Below are 18,500 nucleotides of genomic sequence, written 5' to 3'. Positions count from 1 at the left end.
GTCACACCGGTCTGCACGGAAACACCCGCGCAGACGTCTTAGCAAGTCGGGCACATGGGGACGGCACCTCCAATAACTGTCTCCTACCACTTTCAGCCTCCTCGTTACAGACACAGCGACTCCGTCATAACGGCACTCGGCAGTTTCAAGAGGACGCTGTCCGACTGAACGACCATCTCCGGTCTATCGACCCGTCGATGGATTTCGTTGCCACACACCACTGCTCGCGTCAAGAAACGTCCATTCTACACCGACTACGCCTTAATGCCGCCAGGACACCTCTATTTCTCTGTAAAATGGGTCTTCTCCGGTCGCCCAAATGCCCCACTTGCGCTGTTGAAGCTGATGTGCCACACCTTCTCCTCGACTGTCACTGATTCGACACCCCTCGAGCCACGCTGAGACGACGCCTACTCGAGCTGCGGTGCACGGACTTTTCTCTGGCTACTCTGCTCGGCCCAGTACGAGATCACACACAGCGGTCTGTGACCAAAGCAGTTCTGACTTTCTTGAGAGATTCAGGTCTGATGAACAGCCTGTGAACTCAGTCGTGCAATCTCATTCTTCTGTGCCCCACTCTCACCCTCAACGCATTAACCTCATGCTTTCCTTTTCAAGTAATCTTCTGTGATCCATCTCATCATTCTTTCACCGTTTGTTAGTCATCTTTTTTTGTCATCTTTGTCTTTAATCTACCTCATCCTTCTTTCATCATTTGTTAGTTTTTCGTTATTTCCTAATTCTTTTTCTTTTCTTATTTCATAATTTTATTTATTCATTTATTTCTTATTCCTTCCTATTTCTTTCTTTCTTTAATTCTTATATTTTCTTTTTATTTATTTATTATTATTTCTTATTTCTGGAATAGCAAGCCGACGTCCCGTTTAGGTGACCTTTCCCCGGTTTTTTTTTTTCCTTTTTGTCTAATAAATATATCCCCCCCGCTCCCCGAAGACTTCTGACACTCCCTATTTATAAAGGATGGTTGGATTAAACTTGGGGACTCGTCCCGTAGTTGGTATGGAACAGAGTCCCTAAATAGGGGTACAGTTCGCGTTCCTTTTCCGCACTGGAGCCGCCGTTCGGTGTCCGCGATTGGGCCGATCATGTCACGTGGTTTCTCCTTCCAAGAACGCGCCGTCCATGTTGAGTCCCCTCCATCCAAAACCGGTTTCCTCGGTTGCGAGCTGGCTCGGCAGCGCGTGTTTCTCCGGCGGAGAAGGGGGAGATTGGCGTGCCATTGCTAGGCAACGCAGCCACGTCGGACCCAAGATGGCGGTCTCGCTCTGGCAGTCTTCCAGCCTGGGAAATTTGGGGAGAGTGGCGATAGGTCTAAATTAAGTGCCAAGTGCAGGTTTCTGCATAGGCAGTTCGTTTATTTTTGTGACGTGAGCAAGTGTGATGTGGCACGGTTTGACGTCGAGGGAAACGGCAGGAGACACCCCGCCGACGAGAAGTCGTCTCAGTCCTCTTGGAACAATCTTTAGACTCCCCCCCCCCCCCTACAGCTAAGTAAAGGTGACGAGACGGAGGTAACAATTGATTAGTTAGGTAGTCTGCGTGGCGATTTGAAGTTGAAGGATATCTCGCACTTATCGGGTGTGCGTCCACTGCGAGTTGGCAACCTGTTTCTTTTTTTTCTTTTTTTTTTTTGTGAGAGTAAATATGTTGTCGATTTTAGCTCTCTGTATGTGTCCAGTCGTTCAGCCAGTGATCGTAATCCGCTTCATCCGCTAAGTCTGAAACTTGAAAGATGAAAGTCACTGAAAAGGTTAGCCACCTGTAGGACTCGAACCCACATCTTCTGGACTACCGGTAATCCGGAAGATATGGGTTCGAGTCCTACAGCTGGCTAACCTTTTCAGTGACTTTCATCTTTCATCGTTAATTTCTTAGGCAACTTGAGGCCTTGTTTGTGATTGTCCCTTCTATGTTGTTCCAGCCTCAGAACATCAGTTCTCTCATCTGAAACTTGATGAGCCACGGAGCTCCAGACTTTTACTCGGTATCGTCACGAGCCAGTGACATAACCTAATGAAACTTGTTTTATGTGTGTGTGCGTGTCGCTTGAAAAATATAGTCTGTGTTCGGTACAACATGCTAACCACCTTCTTATGCTAACAACAACAACAACAAATAAGGAATGATGATTTAGTGGGACGCTGAGGCGACACCTTCATTGCTTCAGGGGGAGAAGATGGTGAATGACGATGAATGTTCAGAGTTCACGCAGGAGCCCTCTTCCTGCTGATGAGGGCTTGATGAACTGGTAGCTGATGCGCTGGGTTGATCGGAGGCCCAAGCAATTGAGGAAGGACAAGTGAGGGTGTTCAAGTTGGCGCTGGAGCCCGCGTCGCTTAGTGGAATACTTCTGACAATCGATGAGAATGTGCTGAACGGTATACTTGGAGTATTACCGCAAGGGCATAGCATTGTGTTACTGTAACCCAGCTTGTGGTGGAAGTCTGGGGTGAATGCGACGTTCAAACGAAGTCGATGGATGATAGACGTAAGGGTCCGACGAAGGTATACAACATGCTAACTGTACAGATCTGTACAGATCTGTACAGACGTTCGCTCATTCTGCTCCTGCTGCTATACTAAGCCTAACTTCGCTTGCCTGGGGTTTGACTTCTCGTAGTCCACCCCAGGGTTCTTCACGATGTCCGCCGCACTGTCCTGCGCGCTAAGCACCGTAAGGCCCCCAAAGGACCATGCTTTCAACTTCACCGTGCCCGACGAGGCTTCCGTAGATGGCGTCATGGATGCCGTCTGTGACCTGGTAGGTCACGACAATGTACACTCCATTCAACACCAGGGTGGTCTGTCTTTCCAAGTTCTTGCCAAAAATAGGCGAGCCCGTGATACTCTTCTCGAAGCCGCAAAGGTGGTGTATGAAGACAAGGAAGTCTCTCTTGACCCAGTTTCAAGCTCAAGGATCACGTATTTGACAGTCAAAAGGTTACCAGAATACGTGTCGGATGACGCACTTGTGCGGGCCCTTGCACCGTATGGAATAGTGAAGGATCTTTCGTTCCCGGTCTACAAAGACCGCCCAACTATACGCAACGGAATCCGAGTAGTCAAGTTCGATATGAGGAAGCCGGTCCCAAACTTCCTTCTGGTTGGGTTGGACCGTGCTATGGTAGACTACAAAGGGTTAAAGAAAGTGTGCGGTAGGTGTGGCTCGGAAGGCCACTTCCGAGGCGACTGTAAGGTATCACGCTGTGAGAGATGCGGAGTCTTTGGTCATCCAACTGTGGGCTGCCGAGCCCCCTGTCTTCGATGTGGTCAGAGCCATGCCACAGTCGACTGCGTTCTGCGTCGGTCCTATTCCTCAGCAGCGAAAGGGGAACACTCAAGGCCCAAGACCCCGTCTCCCGATAATAGAGGTCGTGCCCGTGCTCTTGTGGACAGTGTTGCTGGCTTCCCAGTTTTGGAACCGGCAGTGCCTGATACCGGAGATCATGCCCACGATACTGCTGCTACAGCTACCCCTACTTTTGTGGATAGCGTTTCCGACTTCCCGGCTTTGGCATCGGCGGCTGGGGTGACGGACAATGCTGTTTCTCCTAAGTCGGTACCTGATTCTGTGGGCTTGGACACGTCATGCACTCACAAGCTGCCCGACATCACAGTGCCAGTAATTGCGGTTGGCGGTCTTCCCCAGCTCAGTGGCTCTGAAGCAGGCACGGAAGAAAACTGCAATCTGTTGGGCCCAGAGGCCTGGCCAGTGCCTGATGATGACGGGATGGATGATTCTTCAACGTCCCTCTACTCCATCGCGAGTTCGGACGTCGATGAGAACTCCTCTGAGCCTCGAGCCGCAAAACATCAGCATTTGTCTTCGTCTGGGGACGCGGCTGCTGCTCCCATGCCGAAGCGTAAGAAGTGTGGTCGGACGAAGTCACGTACGGACTCCCCGCCTAGCGTCCACATGCCGCCTGCGTCTGACGGCGAATCATGATGAGTGTATCCAGCTCTTTCATCCTCACTGTTATGGCTCTCCGCGTCATGTCCTTAAATGTCCAAGGGTTCCGGTCGCCCGCCAAACAGGTCTCCGTTATTCAGTTCGCTCGCAGCCTGAGCTGCGATCTACTTTTCTTGCAAGAAACGCACTTCACAAGGTATGCTGACGTCTTTGGCTTTACTGCGAGGTGCAACGTCCGCGCGTTTTTCAGCTTCGGGACTGTACATCGGAGTGGTGTGGGCGTTGTGGTTCTCAACCCGAGCCTAGAATCTCATTGCTTTGCGAGGCATGATGCGGAAGGTCGCGCCCTGCGCTTCGACTTCATTATCCAGGGGAAGAAGCTATCGTTCATCACCGTGTATGCTCCATCCCGCACAAGTGACACCAACACCTTCTTTTATCACCTCCGTACGAGTTTCATACCACCTAGTGGTGCCGTCCTGTGTGGTGACTTTAACTGTGTGGTGGATTCTGACTGTGACGTTCGTGGCCCCGGGCGTGGACGCCCAACTTGGAACGCGCGTGAGCTCCGTCGGTTGCTGCAAGAGCACCGTCTGCGCGACGCCTGGACGATGGTGCATGGGGATACATTCGTGGCAACGTGGTCACGTGCAGGCTCTGCGTCCCGTCTGGACCGTTTCTACATACCTGGGGACCTTCAGCCGTACGTTACTGGCTGCAGCGTAATCAGCACTGCCCAGCTTGGCGCTCATGTTAGTGATCATCATGCTGTGATTCTAGATGTTTCACAGCTTCCCGGCAGCACTGGGCATGCAGTGCGTTGGCGTCTCGACTCTTCGCTTCTCCATGACGACTATGTTGTTTCGGAGATCAAGGGTAAAATCGCAGAGTACCTAGCAAGTCGGTCGCCAACTCCAGCAGAGTGGGATGAGTTCAAAGTCTGGGTGCGCGACCTCTTTCAGACGTGGGGACGCCGGAAAGCGCGGGCGCGAACAGCCATGCTTGCGCGTTTAGCTGCCAAAATACGTATTGTGAGCAGAGGAGCGCCGTTGACACCCATGATGGAGGAGTATCTCGCGACGCTGCAGCACCGCTACCGTCTACTGCTTCAAGATTCTTCTGGACGGGCGCGACAAAATTACTTCAGGTCTCAGGCGCTTGCTGGCCCTGGCGTGGTCGGGTACCTGGATTCCGTGCGCCGCACCGAACAGCGTGAGCTTCCTCGTTTCCGAAGACCAGACGGCAGTGTGACTGAAGACCCCGGGGAGGTGCTCGCCGGCTTTGAAAACTTTTTTCGGAACTTGTACACTGACGAGTCTGTCAGCAGTTCGCGAAGCTCATTCTTCGAGGGCCTTCCGGTCCTTCCCCGGATCGACCACGACGCTTTAGAACATCCTCTGCGTTTGGAAGAGCTGGACATGGCGGTCCGATGTGCGGCAGTTGGCAAGAGTCCAGGACCTGATGGGCTTTCTTCCGAATTCTATGCTACGTTTTGGCCTTGCATTCGGGAGTTCCTCTTCGACGTTGTTCGAAGGGCTTTCGAAGGTGCCGACTTCCCGGAGTCGTTTGGTTATGGACATATAGTCTTGCTCCCGAAGACAAGCGGCGACCTTGGTAGTCCCGAACACTGGAGGCCAATAACGCTGCTGAACAGCGATTACAAGACAGTGACTTCCGTATTGACCAATAGAATCCAAAATGCTCTCCCGGCAGTAATCCACCATTCTCAGACTTGTTCAGTGCCAGGCCGCACGATGTACACCGCGCTGTCAGGGCTGAGAGACGCACTGAGCTACGCCACTCCACGTGTACCGGATAGTTGCTTACTTTCACTTGACCAGAAGAAAGCATTCGACCGTGTGGTGCATAGTTACATGTTCGCTGTCCTCAGAGAGTACGGGTTCCCTGGATGGCTCATCAGTGCCATCGCCAAGCTGTACCGCAATCATCGCAGCAGCCTGTACATGATGCAGCAGTTGTCTAGGGAGTTCCCAGTCTCCAGGGGCGTACGGCAAGGCTGCCCACTCTCTCCAGCTCTGTTCACCTTGGCAATTGATCCCCTGTTATGGAACATTGAGACCAACCCGTGCATTCGCGGTTTTCCGCTTCCCAGATCCGGGGAATGGAAGGTCAGTGCGTACGCTGATGACATCACGGTTCTTCTGCGGGATGCAAGCTCTGCGTCTGAGGTCCTTCGAGTCTACGAGTCCTATGCTGCACTTTCCGGTGGGATGCTCAACTTCGCCAAGACCAAGTTGATGCCACTCGGGAGCTTTTCTCCGTATTCATCACTGCCTTTCCAGTTCAGCGCGTCACTAAAAATACTGGGCATTGTGTTCGACTGCCGCGGCCCAAAGGTCGATAACTGGTTCAGGGCGCTGGAGGAGCTCCAGACGAAGTGTGATGCGACACAGGCATTTGACCTGTCGTACTGTGAACGATCGTTCCTCGCACGTACTGTCTTACCGGGACGCTTGTGGCATCTTAGTCACGTTTCTATTGCCCCACGTGCAGTCGTCGTTCGGGTGCACTCTTGCCTCTTGTCATTGTTCTGGAGAAAGCGGAGAGGCCCTGTCCTACGGACCATGCTGGCATTTACGAATTCTAAGGGCGGGATGAGCCTTCCAGATATCGGGCTTATGAATCGGGGCATCGCTCTCAGCACCACGTTGCGAATTGTGCACGCTGAGGAAGACTCGCCGGCGAAAGTGCTGCTCACCTACTGGGTGGAACTCCTCGGGCCAAACCCTGTCAGTGGTTCACGGGCGGTAGCACCATTGGGGTTTCACGCCGCGGTTCATACGTACTACCAACAGCTCTCGCCCCTTGTTCCTGATGGCAGCCTCGTTGCGGCTTCCCCCTCTTCGATGGCTGGTGCGCTGTTGCTGGACTCCGTGTCAGCGAGCGAGAGCCTTCGAGTGCGTGTTGAGCAGGCGTCAAACATAGCATGGACGGTGTTTACATGGCTCCCTGGATTTCTGCGGGACACCATGTGGTCTTTCGCGTGGGGCGTGCAACCCACACGGGACCGCCTGTACTCGTGGCACGTAACAGCGACAGATTTGTGCCCTTACTGCAGTGAACGTGAGACAAACATGCACGTGTTGTTTGCCTGCCGCATTGCTCGCGTCTTTTGGAACCTTGTCCGACGAAGCACGAACATAGTATGCCCAGTGCGCTTTAACCAACGTCACCCACACCGCCTTAGTGTACTTCTCACAGCTTGCGGCGCGGTTGTGCTTTGGGAGGCTCGTTGTAAGGCAGTCGCGCAACGTCGTCGAGATGTGCCCATTTTTTGCTTGGTGCGGAGAGCGCGCATACTGCTCACTACTGAGTTGCAGCGGGAACTGTTCGCTATTGGAGATGACAGGTTTCTTCGTCGATGGCGCTTCCATCCGTCGCTTTCAGCCCGAGGTGGCTGCGTTACGATCAAGGGCACGCCGCCGTGAACTATATCATATCATTTCATCGATCGCCATGTTGTAAATAACCGTTGTACATAATCGTTGCGTCATCCTGCAGCCCCTGAACATGTGACCATACCTGTCTCATACCTGTCTCATACCTGTCTCATTAAATTTTCCTATAACAACTATAGAACTACATGGCGCATCCTGTAATAACAACGTGCACTTATATCAGTACTAGCCGCGACTGATGCAAGACATGCATCCATGCTGCACATACGTGGCGATGCATGGCACGCCCGCTGTTAAGCTTAATCCCTGCGACACCTTAGAGTGCGCCATCAAGCAAGCCACATGGCGTAACAATTGCATACTCGATAAGCTAATTCGGTAATTATCGAAATCATAGCGTCTCTTACTCAAAATATATGGGCCGCTCGTAATATATGGGAAACCGAACCGTTCGTTTACAGCACTCAGCATGCTTTGAACCAAAGGCAAATTCGGAATAATTCCTCCGGCAATAATATGATTAAAATAGGACTCTATGTCGTCGTTCGAACCCGTCATATCACGCGAAGGTATCACCTCAAAGCAAAGCATTGAAGAGACTTCTTTGAAGAATCCGTGCTGTCTTTAGCTTGGCCATCATCCAACGTGACGTACTTTCCTTTGTTCCGATGAAAAGTCACGCGTCTCTTGTATGTACAAGTGTCTGGCATCCAACTACCTCAGCGCTATATAGACTTCACTCGGTGATACAAAAAGGTTGCACGCAATCTCTGCCACGTACCCATCTCTTGCCACCTCGACGAAGGCTTCGTTTTCGACTGTGAGATGTCTTCCGTAAGCTACCTTCCTGGACACTTTGAAGCCCTGGCGTGGCGTCCCTTGCAATTTGTGGATCTTCCATCGACGATATCGTGTGACTTATGCGCCGTCGTTCCTCAGAATATCGTGAGGCTGGAATGTTTCCATTCTCTTTGTGAGGACTGTTATCGCAGCATCCTTCGAACCACCCGACAGTATCCGGTCGACCAGCAAGGGTTTCTTGAAAGTGAAGTGCAAACATTCCCCATTAGAATGACGCGTCTGCACAAACTGCATGTTCGCTGTTGCAACTTCAACCATGGATGTAACTTCGTCGGATCGCTGGAACGGATGAAACCTCACTTCCTGAAGGACTGCGAGTTTCATCCACTAGCATGTAAGAAGTGTTGTGCAACCGTACCCCTTAAAGACATCATCACCCATTACATGGAAAAACAGTGCGGGGCTCAAAATACTCCCTGTCCGAGCGAAGATGTTTGTAGTGACACGAGCGTCATCGGGATTGGAAGACAGATCAACTCCTCACTATCAGATATAGCGGATAAGCTACGTGCTATTGAAGACCAATTAAATAGCCATGCTGTGGGGATCGACAGTACGAAAGAGTGCGTCGGGAATTATGCTCAAGTACTCCGCACGATTCAAGAGGAACAAGGCTCTCCTCAGAAGGTGTATCAAACTTGGCCACTACCCTGCATGCAGTTACGGAGGCGCTAGCTTCTATTAAAGACCAATATCGCAATGAAGTTGGACGTGGCGCCGAGGTTCAGAATATCGTCACTTCAAACCAGGAGAGGCTGTCTGCTCTGATCGAATTGCAAAAAGAAGTAGCTGAGAAGGTAGTGACATCTGGTGAAGGGCAGAAACAATGCTCCGAAAAACTTGAAGGGATGTCGAAACTTATGCAAGATCATTCGTCGTCAACCGACGACAAACTGAGCAGCATGAAATATATCCTCCAAACTTTACGGGATTCCAATGGATACGGAGGCAACGTTGCATTTTTTCACGTCCAAGACGTCGACGAGCCTAACAAGAAAGCAAAGGAGGAGGGCTTTGCTGACACCCTCTCTGATGTTGTGTTGTGTGGCTACTCCGTAAAGTTAAGTGTGAAATTCAGACAATATGATGGCCTTATGTACATAGGTGCTTATCTGCGTATTTGTCGTGGCACCAAAGACTCTCTCTTGAAATGGCCCTTCTTATTGTCCTATACGCTCACCTTGATGCATCCAACTGACGAGAAAAAGAATATTTGGCTTGGTGTTGATGTACCAAACGCGTTTAAAAAGTTTCCAGAATGTTTCAATAGGCCTGTCGAAAGTTCAAATATGGGCTTAGGCGCCCCTGAGTTGTGCAAACTGGAAGATGCTCTGAATGGAGGTTTTGCTCACGACAACTCAATTACTGTTGGCGTTACCGTTGTCATAAGCAGTATGTGACTCAAGCTACACTCTTACCTGAGTTACTTCTATTGTTACTTTTAGACCGTTGTTACGTGTATTTAGAAGTAACATCGGCTCAAAGGAAGAGGTAACACAGGAAATTGCGAATTTTAGAAGTAAATTGGGTCTCGAAGAGCTGGGGCAGAGGTAACCTGTGGGGGAAAACCCCTGTCTTCTCCTGGTTACTTGTACGTGTTACTTCTAGTGGGAGTCCGTTACTTCTACGTCGTAATGCGTTCGCAAACAATCACAGCCGCTTTTGATCGCTTTTGGTCGCTTATCTTGCAACAGATTACAGTATCACACGAGAAGGGACACTACATCGCGTCCTCGTGTTTTGTCGGTTGCATCTTTTGAAATCTGACGCCTCTGTGGCTGACAAGATAAATCACGCTCGTGGTTGTAGATGTGTTGTGAACTGCTTTCAAATGGCGTTTACAAACAAGGACTTCTGGGGAGTGCCGAGAGGCAGATGCAAAGAGTGCGGGGACTGCAAGAAATACACAGTGGAGTCCGGCAGTCGTCATCTAAAATATGAATACGGTGCGCACAGCCCGGTTTCACATAACAGGATACCTGAAATAGGTAAGTGCGTATTTCATCATGATCGTTCTAAGTAGATTCGCTGTTGGTTCCTGTCGTATGGTAAGTCATACATGATGTGGTGTCTGCGCATATGTAAGCTGTTGGTCGCAGTGTCAACGCTCGGCCTTAGCGCATTCTGCTTTCTCTTGCCAGCTTTGCTCTCTACATCGACTTTACTCTGTATCTCTCCGTGTCGCCTTCTTGTCCCAGCATCCTTCATACGCTGAAAAGTATATGATACCTATAGATCCATTTTGACATTGGCTTTTGTGTACCGTAATTTCACGCGTATAAGCCGCACCGCAGATAAGCCGCAGGACGCGTTTTTTGGGACGTTTTGAAAATTTTCTGGCAGATAAGCCGCACCCGCAGATAAGCCGCGGGCAATACGAGACGACTGATTTGTGCGACAAAGGAGACCATAGAGAAGGCCATAAACCCTGTGGTCCATACTCCGGGATCGGCACAGTGTACAACAGAGGAGGTCAGTTCTGGAGTTCTACCAAGATCGGATTGTGCCCTTGTCGGGTGTTTTTCGTGGACTGATGGGTCAGTGATCTTCCAGAAGACGAGAATCACTGTCACCACTTTCCTTAAAGCTGCTTGGGGGAATGCTGTTACGCACTGTTCGTGCATCGGCAGGGCAGTGCTGTTCCAGAGACACTGCCGGCCCTTTCGTTAAAATCGGCGTATAGGGAAAATACCAGGAAAAAATAGTCATCAGATAAGCCGCACCGGTGGATAAGCCGCAGGGCGCCCGTGAGAAAAAAAAATCGCGCATAAGCCGCGGCTAATACGCGTGAAAATACGGTAATGAAATTTAACTACGAGCAAATTGTTTCCATTCAGCGTTGAAGAAGAGTGATAAGCGCTATAGTCTGTGTGTCGTAGCAATTACAACGAAGAGAAACTGAATTTTTCGTAGTACATTGTTCTGAGAAGTATTTAGTTCTCTTATCGTGGGGTTATATTTTTCATTTCGTTTTTTCTTTTTCTGACGGACTTAATCGATTTTGGTGTATGGGCTAATTGCTAAAAAACTAAAGCCTATAGTCGACTCACTAATGAAACGATGCGCGATATGGAATTCCTCATGAATAGACAACTGATTGACCACTACAGTAATTTTATGATTGCGTTTCTTTATGCTCAGGTGTGTGTGTGTGGGCGATTAGTATTTTCTTTACTTCTTGATACGGCTTGATTTTGATTTGTTCAGGGTCGTGTTGTCAATGACAGGTTATTTCGTCGTCTTACTGGCTGGTTGATGAATTGACTCAGTCATTTTCTGGCTGATTGCCTTCCTGAATTTCACTGACTTCGTGGTGAATGGGTCGACTGATGACTTGAGCCACTGTGATTGGTCGATGTGGTTAATTGACCGGAATGGTTGCCCACATTGATGCCTTAATTGGTTGTTATCAGTGGTTTGCTAGTACAACTGACCACTAGATAGCATCTCGCGAATTATACCAATGAAGAAAGTCAAGACAATCAATCAGTCAATAACACCGACTAGTCAGTAAATTGTTAAAAAATAAGAAATCGATCACTGCTGCTACTGAATTACATTCAGATGAATTTATCTACCAGGCAACCTAAATCCCCATCTCGATGAGTCAGGCAGTGGAGGAGCGGGTGGGCTGGTGGTAATTAATATGTCAAAGGCCTGCAAACTAATGTCGACTGATTTCCCTCAGCTGGTGAAGAACATGTTCAGGACGTGAACTTGCAGCCACAGGAGGAAACAGGGCATAGCTGTGACGTTTTCCATGGTATTTATTTTCTTACATATAACGACCTGCCATCCACAAAATATTTTGCCATCTGTGTTTGTTGGAAGTTAACATTTCAGTACTCTCTTCTTTTTATGTGCATGTACCGCTGGCCTCACAATTATGCTGCATTACACCTTGCCTTGAGGAAGTTCAATGTGAACTCCATACTGTGGCTGGTTTCATCCCTGCCGCTACATGTACAAATATGGAAGCTCGTGAATTGGAAAATCCCCCGTTTTCGGCAAACGACGCTACGATACCGAACACCGAGTCTTCCAACATATCAGGTATTTAAATTTTTTGCATTCATTACTCGTGCTTGCACAAGTATAATTAAGATCTGCTTTTGCTATTAATGATGTACCCAAACAACGTGAGAACGATAAATAAGGAGTGCCCATTCTATTTTAGATATTTATGGTGGTGAAAGCGGCACCGTCCCCACAGCAACAAGCAAGAATGAGGACAAGGTCCGTATGCATGCATGCCGCCCCTGCAATTTTACAACACAATATTTCACGCGATTCTGTGAACACATCAAAGCCCCTTTGGAGCTGTGTTCATTCTACATAGTCTCACATATGCCACCATATTGAGAAACGATATCTTCGTTATCTTACGTTGCCAATGCTGGGTTGTGTTTTCCTGATATTCACAATAAAATACGTGCCCATGAAAGCCCATGGTCATTGTATTTTGGTATGTCACCCGTGTCGTGTTTCGTGTGTGCCTGCATGCAATTTGCTGCATGCATGCACGGACGCGAGGAACGGGCGGGTGCAGCCCCGGAGCCCCGGGAACGGTGTTACTTCTAAATACACGATGCATCTGGTTACTTTTAGAGAGGTAACCCCGGCAGAGGTAACGCTGTACCCATCTAGTGTACAGGTAACAATATTGCAATTTTTTTACCTTTACTAGAAGTAACCGGGCTAAGAGTGTATGAGCCCACGAGCACCACCCTCTTGTCTATTAACGCCATGATATATGGGTCACTGCAGGAATTTAAGAACCTCATGTAAGTGTGTACACTAAATACATAGTGTGTACCATAACTGTTGTCAGAAATGTGTTTTTTAGTCCTGGCCAATCGTCTCTCTTTCTTTATTTTTTCAATCACTAATCGCTAATCAATCACTAATCGGCGCAGCCTTATGACGCACTAGCTAACGCCCGAAGCACTCCCCCAACTGATTTTCAATAATAAACTTTTTGTTTACGAAAGATGGAAGTTCGACCCAATGACAATATATATATATATATATATATATATATATATATATATATATATATATATATATATATATCTTGAAAAGTTGGAGTTGGATCGGACGGCTACGTAATTATAGTTGAAATAAATGGGAGACAGAAGACAAAAGTAGGGGAAGTAACAAAAAAAGGGTTTATTAAAACTTAAAAATCATGAAAGTTAAGGAGAATGTCTACGTTACGGCGGAAGCTCCGCCTTCTTCGGGACAAAAGAGCTATATATATATATATATATATATATATATTCCTTGGCTGCCCCGATGCCGTTTTCAGAAAAAGGATCGAAGCAAAGCTGGAGGGAGTGGCCGAGGAAAAGCAACAGATTTGGAGGCCAAGTTTGTCGTTCCCACAGAATTGCGCTCTTGTCTTGCCTTTAATTGTGAGAGAGAAAAAGCAGCAACTCTTGATCTCCTTCGCGTTTCTGGGCAAAGTAGAAACGAGCTCCTGGGGGAGACCCCCCCTTGAAGCGGCCCTTCTTATTAGTAGGCAAGCCTATATCTTGGTTCACAAAACTGAGGAGAACAAGGATAACATTGCAGTGGATCAGGCAATTCAACATAGAAGGACAAGGAACACAGCACAATTCTCACAAAGTCCGGTTGCATACAGCACAATACGCGGGTGTCATGCTTCGCCTGGCGCAGCGCAAGTCACGTGGGGTGAGGTGGCGTTTCATACGATGGCCGATGTCAAGGTGAGGACGTACCGTTTCAAAGCGTCGAGTTTTGTGTAGTTTCTCTTTCTTTTCTTAATAACGCGTCCTGGAGTAGCCAGTCGCGAGTGGCTCGAGAGTAACATCTCAATTTTTTCTTTTAAAAATCAATCAATCAATCACCTTTAGGATACGACACTTTGCGACAGAACCGCCGGTGCATTGGACGTAGGAGCCATTCGAGCGGTGGTGGAATGGAGACATTCATTGTGAAGTTTGGGTACAAAAATGCATCGGTAAAGCCTGGACAAAAAAATAATAATAACTTTGCGGGGTGTTGTGCAGTTTTCCCAAATAAAGCATTATCAGGAAGTGTGAAGAATTCGAGCAACTTCCTCAAGCATCTCAAGGTAAGTTCCACAACGCATACTTTAGTGTGGCCTCCTTCTTCTTCGCCCACACATGGGTGGAAAATGTTTATTATATTTTAAAAAATAGGAGGGAAAGGTTAGCCACCGCTACGGCAGTTTGCTATTCCCAGCAAAGAAAGGCTGAAAAAAAAAGAAAGACAGACAAACAAACAAAAGGAAAACAAACACGAAACTGGTCACCGTTCACCCAGAAGGCCACAGATCCGCTGAAACTGAAGAGGTGCCTTTGTCACCTGACCATATTGTGTGGGGCCTAGCAGTGTAGCTAGGGATAAGTGAGAAACCATCACGTGAGCGATGCGCGTTCGTAGGAGAAGACGATGTTGGCGGTAACGGGTGCAGTGGAGCAGCAAGTGCGGGATGTCTCCTTCAACATGACTGGTGGGGCAGTTGGGTGACGAAAGGTGACCCATCTTAAAGAGGAGCAGTGGAGTCCACGCCACATTCAATCGAAGTCTGGGAAGCAAGGACTCTTCTTCCCTGGGGTAGCGGCCTCCCAGCATAGATTGAGAAGTTACCCGTCAAAAAGAACTGATTACGAGCTAAGTTACCGTGTGGAAAATGTAACTAAGTTAATAACGAAGTTCTTCAGCCCGAAATGTAACTCGCAGTCACTGAGTTACTTAGAAAAAAGAACGGGTTACTTCCAAGTCACTTCGGACACAAAATAGGATTACGCAGGTGCAGAGCGCGCGAGCAGTTGAGTTAGGCCTTGAGTTGCCTGCGGAGGAGTGCAACACGCTTAGATCATTTCTGTGGGCGCACAATGGCTCAGCTTCATTTCAATGGTAGCGGTTCCTTACTTCCTGAATAAAATACTGTCATTGATTGAATATCACATTTTATTGCAAAAAATGCCACGAAGGAACCGGAGAGAAAGCAAGAAAATATGCGAACGTGAGTGAAAAGCCAACTGAAAGTAACTTGGAACTTAACTTATGTTACTTTGACAAAGTTGCCTGAAAAAGAAACGAGTTCCTCTGAAAGTTACCACAGCGCAAAAGTACCGAGTTAAGTTACACGTTACTAAAAAAATGAACTTACTTACAGTAACGAGTTACGTGTAACGATCGAGCTACCTCGAACTCTTTTCCCTGCCGACCTTTCCTCCTCGTTTTCTTCTTTATCAAAAAATAGATACTCGTCCACCCCACCCACGCAAAAAAAAGTAAAAAGGAACTATACTGCGGTTCACTGCACTCAGTCGTATAACAGCCTTCACACGGTTTAAAACTCATGCTCATCTCATCCATGAGGGCCATCAGAAGTAGGCCTATGATCTGCGGCACAACATCATGATGAGGGATGCTGTCATGGCTCATGCATGAGAGGCATGAGGTTGGTGAGTGCCCTCAGAACATACGTCGTACCGTTTTAAGCCTCATGCCTTGAGCGTCGTCAATAGGCTTCGCGTTCCTGAAGGGGGAGGGGGGATATGTTTAATGCTGATGAAAAAAAAAATAAGAAAGAGAAGGTCTCACGGGTGAGTGCCTTCATAACTTGCTCATGTCCAACATGCCTCATTTGACATCATTTCTAAATGCACTCATACCGACCTTACACCCCTCATGCCTCACTGGTGACTTTGCCCACACAGACCTGGCGCACCTGAGACCTCATCAGTGCACTCACAGGAGGTCTTATGAGGGGCTAAACCTCATGGGTGCACTCACAGGAGAGGAGAGGAGAGGGTAAAACCTCATGAGTGCACTCACGGATGGCCTCATCGCGGGCTTGCCCTCACTCACCCTCACCTCAAAGGCGTGAGGAGAGAGTGAGCGGCACTCATGAGGGCCCTTATGAGTGAGTTCGCCCAGCTATGCTAATACTACGGCACATTCTCTCAGTACAACGTGCACTTATGTCAGTAAGGGCTGTGAAATTGTGACTGATGCATGGCATTTATGCATGTTACACTGAAGTCGTAGAGAAGCAGAAAACTCGGTAATGCATGTTTCGTTGTTCTGGAGTTCTTCTCTAGCTACACCACAAAGGACACAGATTGAGAGGAAGGAGCACACTATGCCCAACTACAAAGTTTATTTACACCGAAATTCAGCACAGAAGGGAGGAGGAAAGGGGGAGAGAAGGGCACACGCAATGCATTACACGCCTGCTGCTAACCTAATATCTGCGACACGTTCGCGTACGCCACCTGAAAGCCACATCGCGCTGCATTTTCATATCGGAGAAACTACTAATTCGGTACTTATCGGAATTAGAACCTCGCTGTTTAAAAATATGAGCGGAAATAAATCCAAGCGTTCGTTTGCATTATTTAACGTGTTTTGGACTAGGCTGTAAATCAAGAAATAATTTATCTGGTAATAATAGCTGTCACAGGGCGACAAGATTGTTTTGTGGATTTTTGTCGTTTAACAGTTTTTGGGAGAGTCAATTTGGAAGAACACACTCTGGTTCGGTGGGCCATGACATCTTCGGGATGCTCAGATTTATGGCGTCCAGATGCTTGGTTAGACTCGTGGAGGAACAGTCCACGTTGAGAAACACGACACTTCGACGCGACTGTGTTTGTGCCCTCCGGGTTGTTCTTGGCACCCCGCGGCGCGACCAGTGCTGCTGCTTTCGGGTCGTTCGGACCGTGTACATTAACCAGAGGCCGTGTTGTAGAATAGAATTCTGTTTTAAGGTCCAGAACTTGAGGGTCGTCTTCGCAATGATGCGTTGAAAGAAGTTTTCTTTTTTGTTGTGTTGTTATTGTTTCTTTTTTTTACGTAAAAATACCAGCTGTGTTTTGGGAGAGAGGGGTGATTACCTTTTCTCAGAAATGGGGGATGCTCCGTGAAGTGACATTTGGGAACCCCGTTTCCCGAGGTAATATAAGGGGTAACTGAGGGAAAGTGGGGCAGTCGTCGCAAGGTGGCCAGTTAAGAGTCCCAGCGAGAGAGTGGTGGGGAAGTTAGAGGAGTGGCGGCAATGTCCTGCAGGTGGACGATGATACAAGTTAGAAATGTGTGTGAAAGCTGACTGAGTTCGGCAAGTGTTGTGACGCGTGTGAGTGAAGCGACGACTCAAGGGACCCACCGAGAACCACCGTCGGAAGTAGGCAGCGATTGACCCCCTCCAAGACATCGCAGAACTGAGCTAAGTGTGACTGTTTGGTTTGAAGTGGTACTGGCTCTGTGTAATCTCAGTTTTTGCAACATTATTGTAGCATGAGTAAATATGTTGTTGGTTGTAGTTCTGTGTACGTGTGCAATCGTTCAGCCACTGACTGCAGCCGCTTGACCCGCTGAGTCCGAATCATAATTAGTCACGGAGTTCCAGACATTACTCGGTATCGTCACCCGAACCCGTGACAATAGCATTACAATAGGACTGTTAGTCGGAGCCCGTACCATCATCCAAAGCACTTCAACGCGTTAGATAGACGTCTTTGAACATCGTCTGGCGCTTTATCGTGGACATCATCCAAAAGTGACGCACTTGACTTTGTTCCGATAAAAAGAGCCATGCACCTCTTATCAGTACAAGCGCCGGCATTCAACTACTCCCGTGCTAAAGATTCTAAAGACACTGGGCGGAACAGACGCATACGCTGTATGCCACGTGCGCTTTCCTTGCCGGCCGGAGATTCGAAGAAGACTTCGTTTTGGACAGTGAGATGCCTTCCGAAAGTTACCTTCTGGGACATTTTGAAGCCCTAGCATGGCGTCCCTTGCAATTTGTGGCTCTCCCATCGGCAATATCGTGTGACTTGTGCGCCGTTATTCCCGAGAAGATCTTCAGGCTCCAGTGTTTGCACTCCCTTTGTGAGGTATGTTACCATAGCGTTCTTCGAACCAACCAACGCTGTCCGCTCGACAAGCAAGGCTTTCTTGAAAGCGAAGTCCAAACTTCACTAATCGCAACGACCCCTCTGCAGAAACTGGAGGTGCGCTGTTGCAACTTTAAACGGGGATGTAATTTCGTCGGATCGCTGGAACGAATGAAACCTCACTTCCTGAATGACTGTGGGTTTCATTCATTAACATGTCGGAAGTGCTGTGCCACGGTGCTCCGTAAAGATATAATCAGACATTACATGGGAGAAGAATGCGGGGCACAAAATGGACCGAGCGAAGATGTTGACATTGACAGCAGCATCGTCGGGATTGGAAGAGACATCACCGCCTCACTTGTAGATATAGCCGATAAGCTACGTGCTATG

General features: G+C 48.4%; 1 protein-coding gene and 1 long non-coding RNA gene across 2 annotated transcripts in view; one reads left to right on the top strand and one right to left on the bottom strand.

The window, feature by feature from the left end:
• The window catches only part of LOC135393437 (uncharacterized), a 119,506-nt gene that overhangs the window by 64,292 nt on the left and 36,714 nt on the right, over positions 1-18,500 (bottom strand). The window lies entirely within an intron of this gene.
• Positions 8,882-12,823, top strand: LOC135393432 (uncharacterized). The gene is made up of 4 exons (XR_010422625.1): positions 8,882-10,199; positions 11,900-11,974; positions 12,127-12,264; positions 12,389-12,823. It is a non-coding gene; the product is annotated as an uncharacterized LOC135393432 (long non-coding RNA).

Source organism: Ornithodoros turicata, chromosome 4, assembly GCF_037126465.1.
Source record: "Ornithodoros turicata isolate Travis chromosome 4, ASM3712646v1, whole genome shotgun sequence".
Taxonomy (NCBI): domain Eukaryota; kingdom Metazoa; phylum Arthropoda; class Arachnida; order Ixodida; family Argasidae; genus Ornithodoros; species Ornithodoros turicata.
This window is presented reverse-complemented; position numbering and strand designations above follow the sequence as displayed.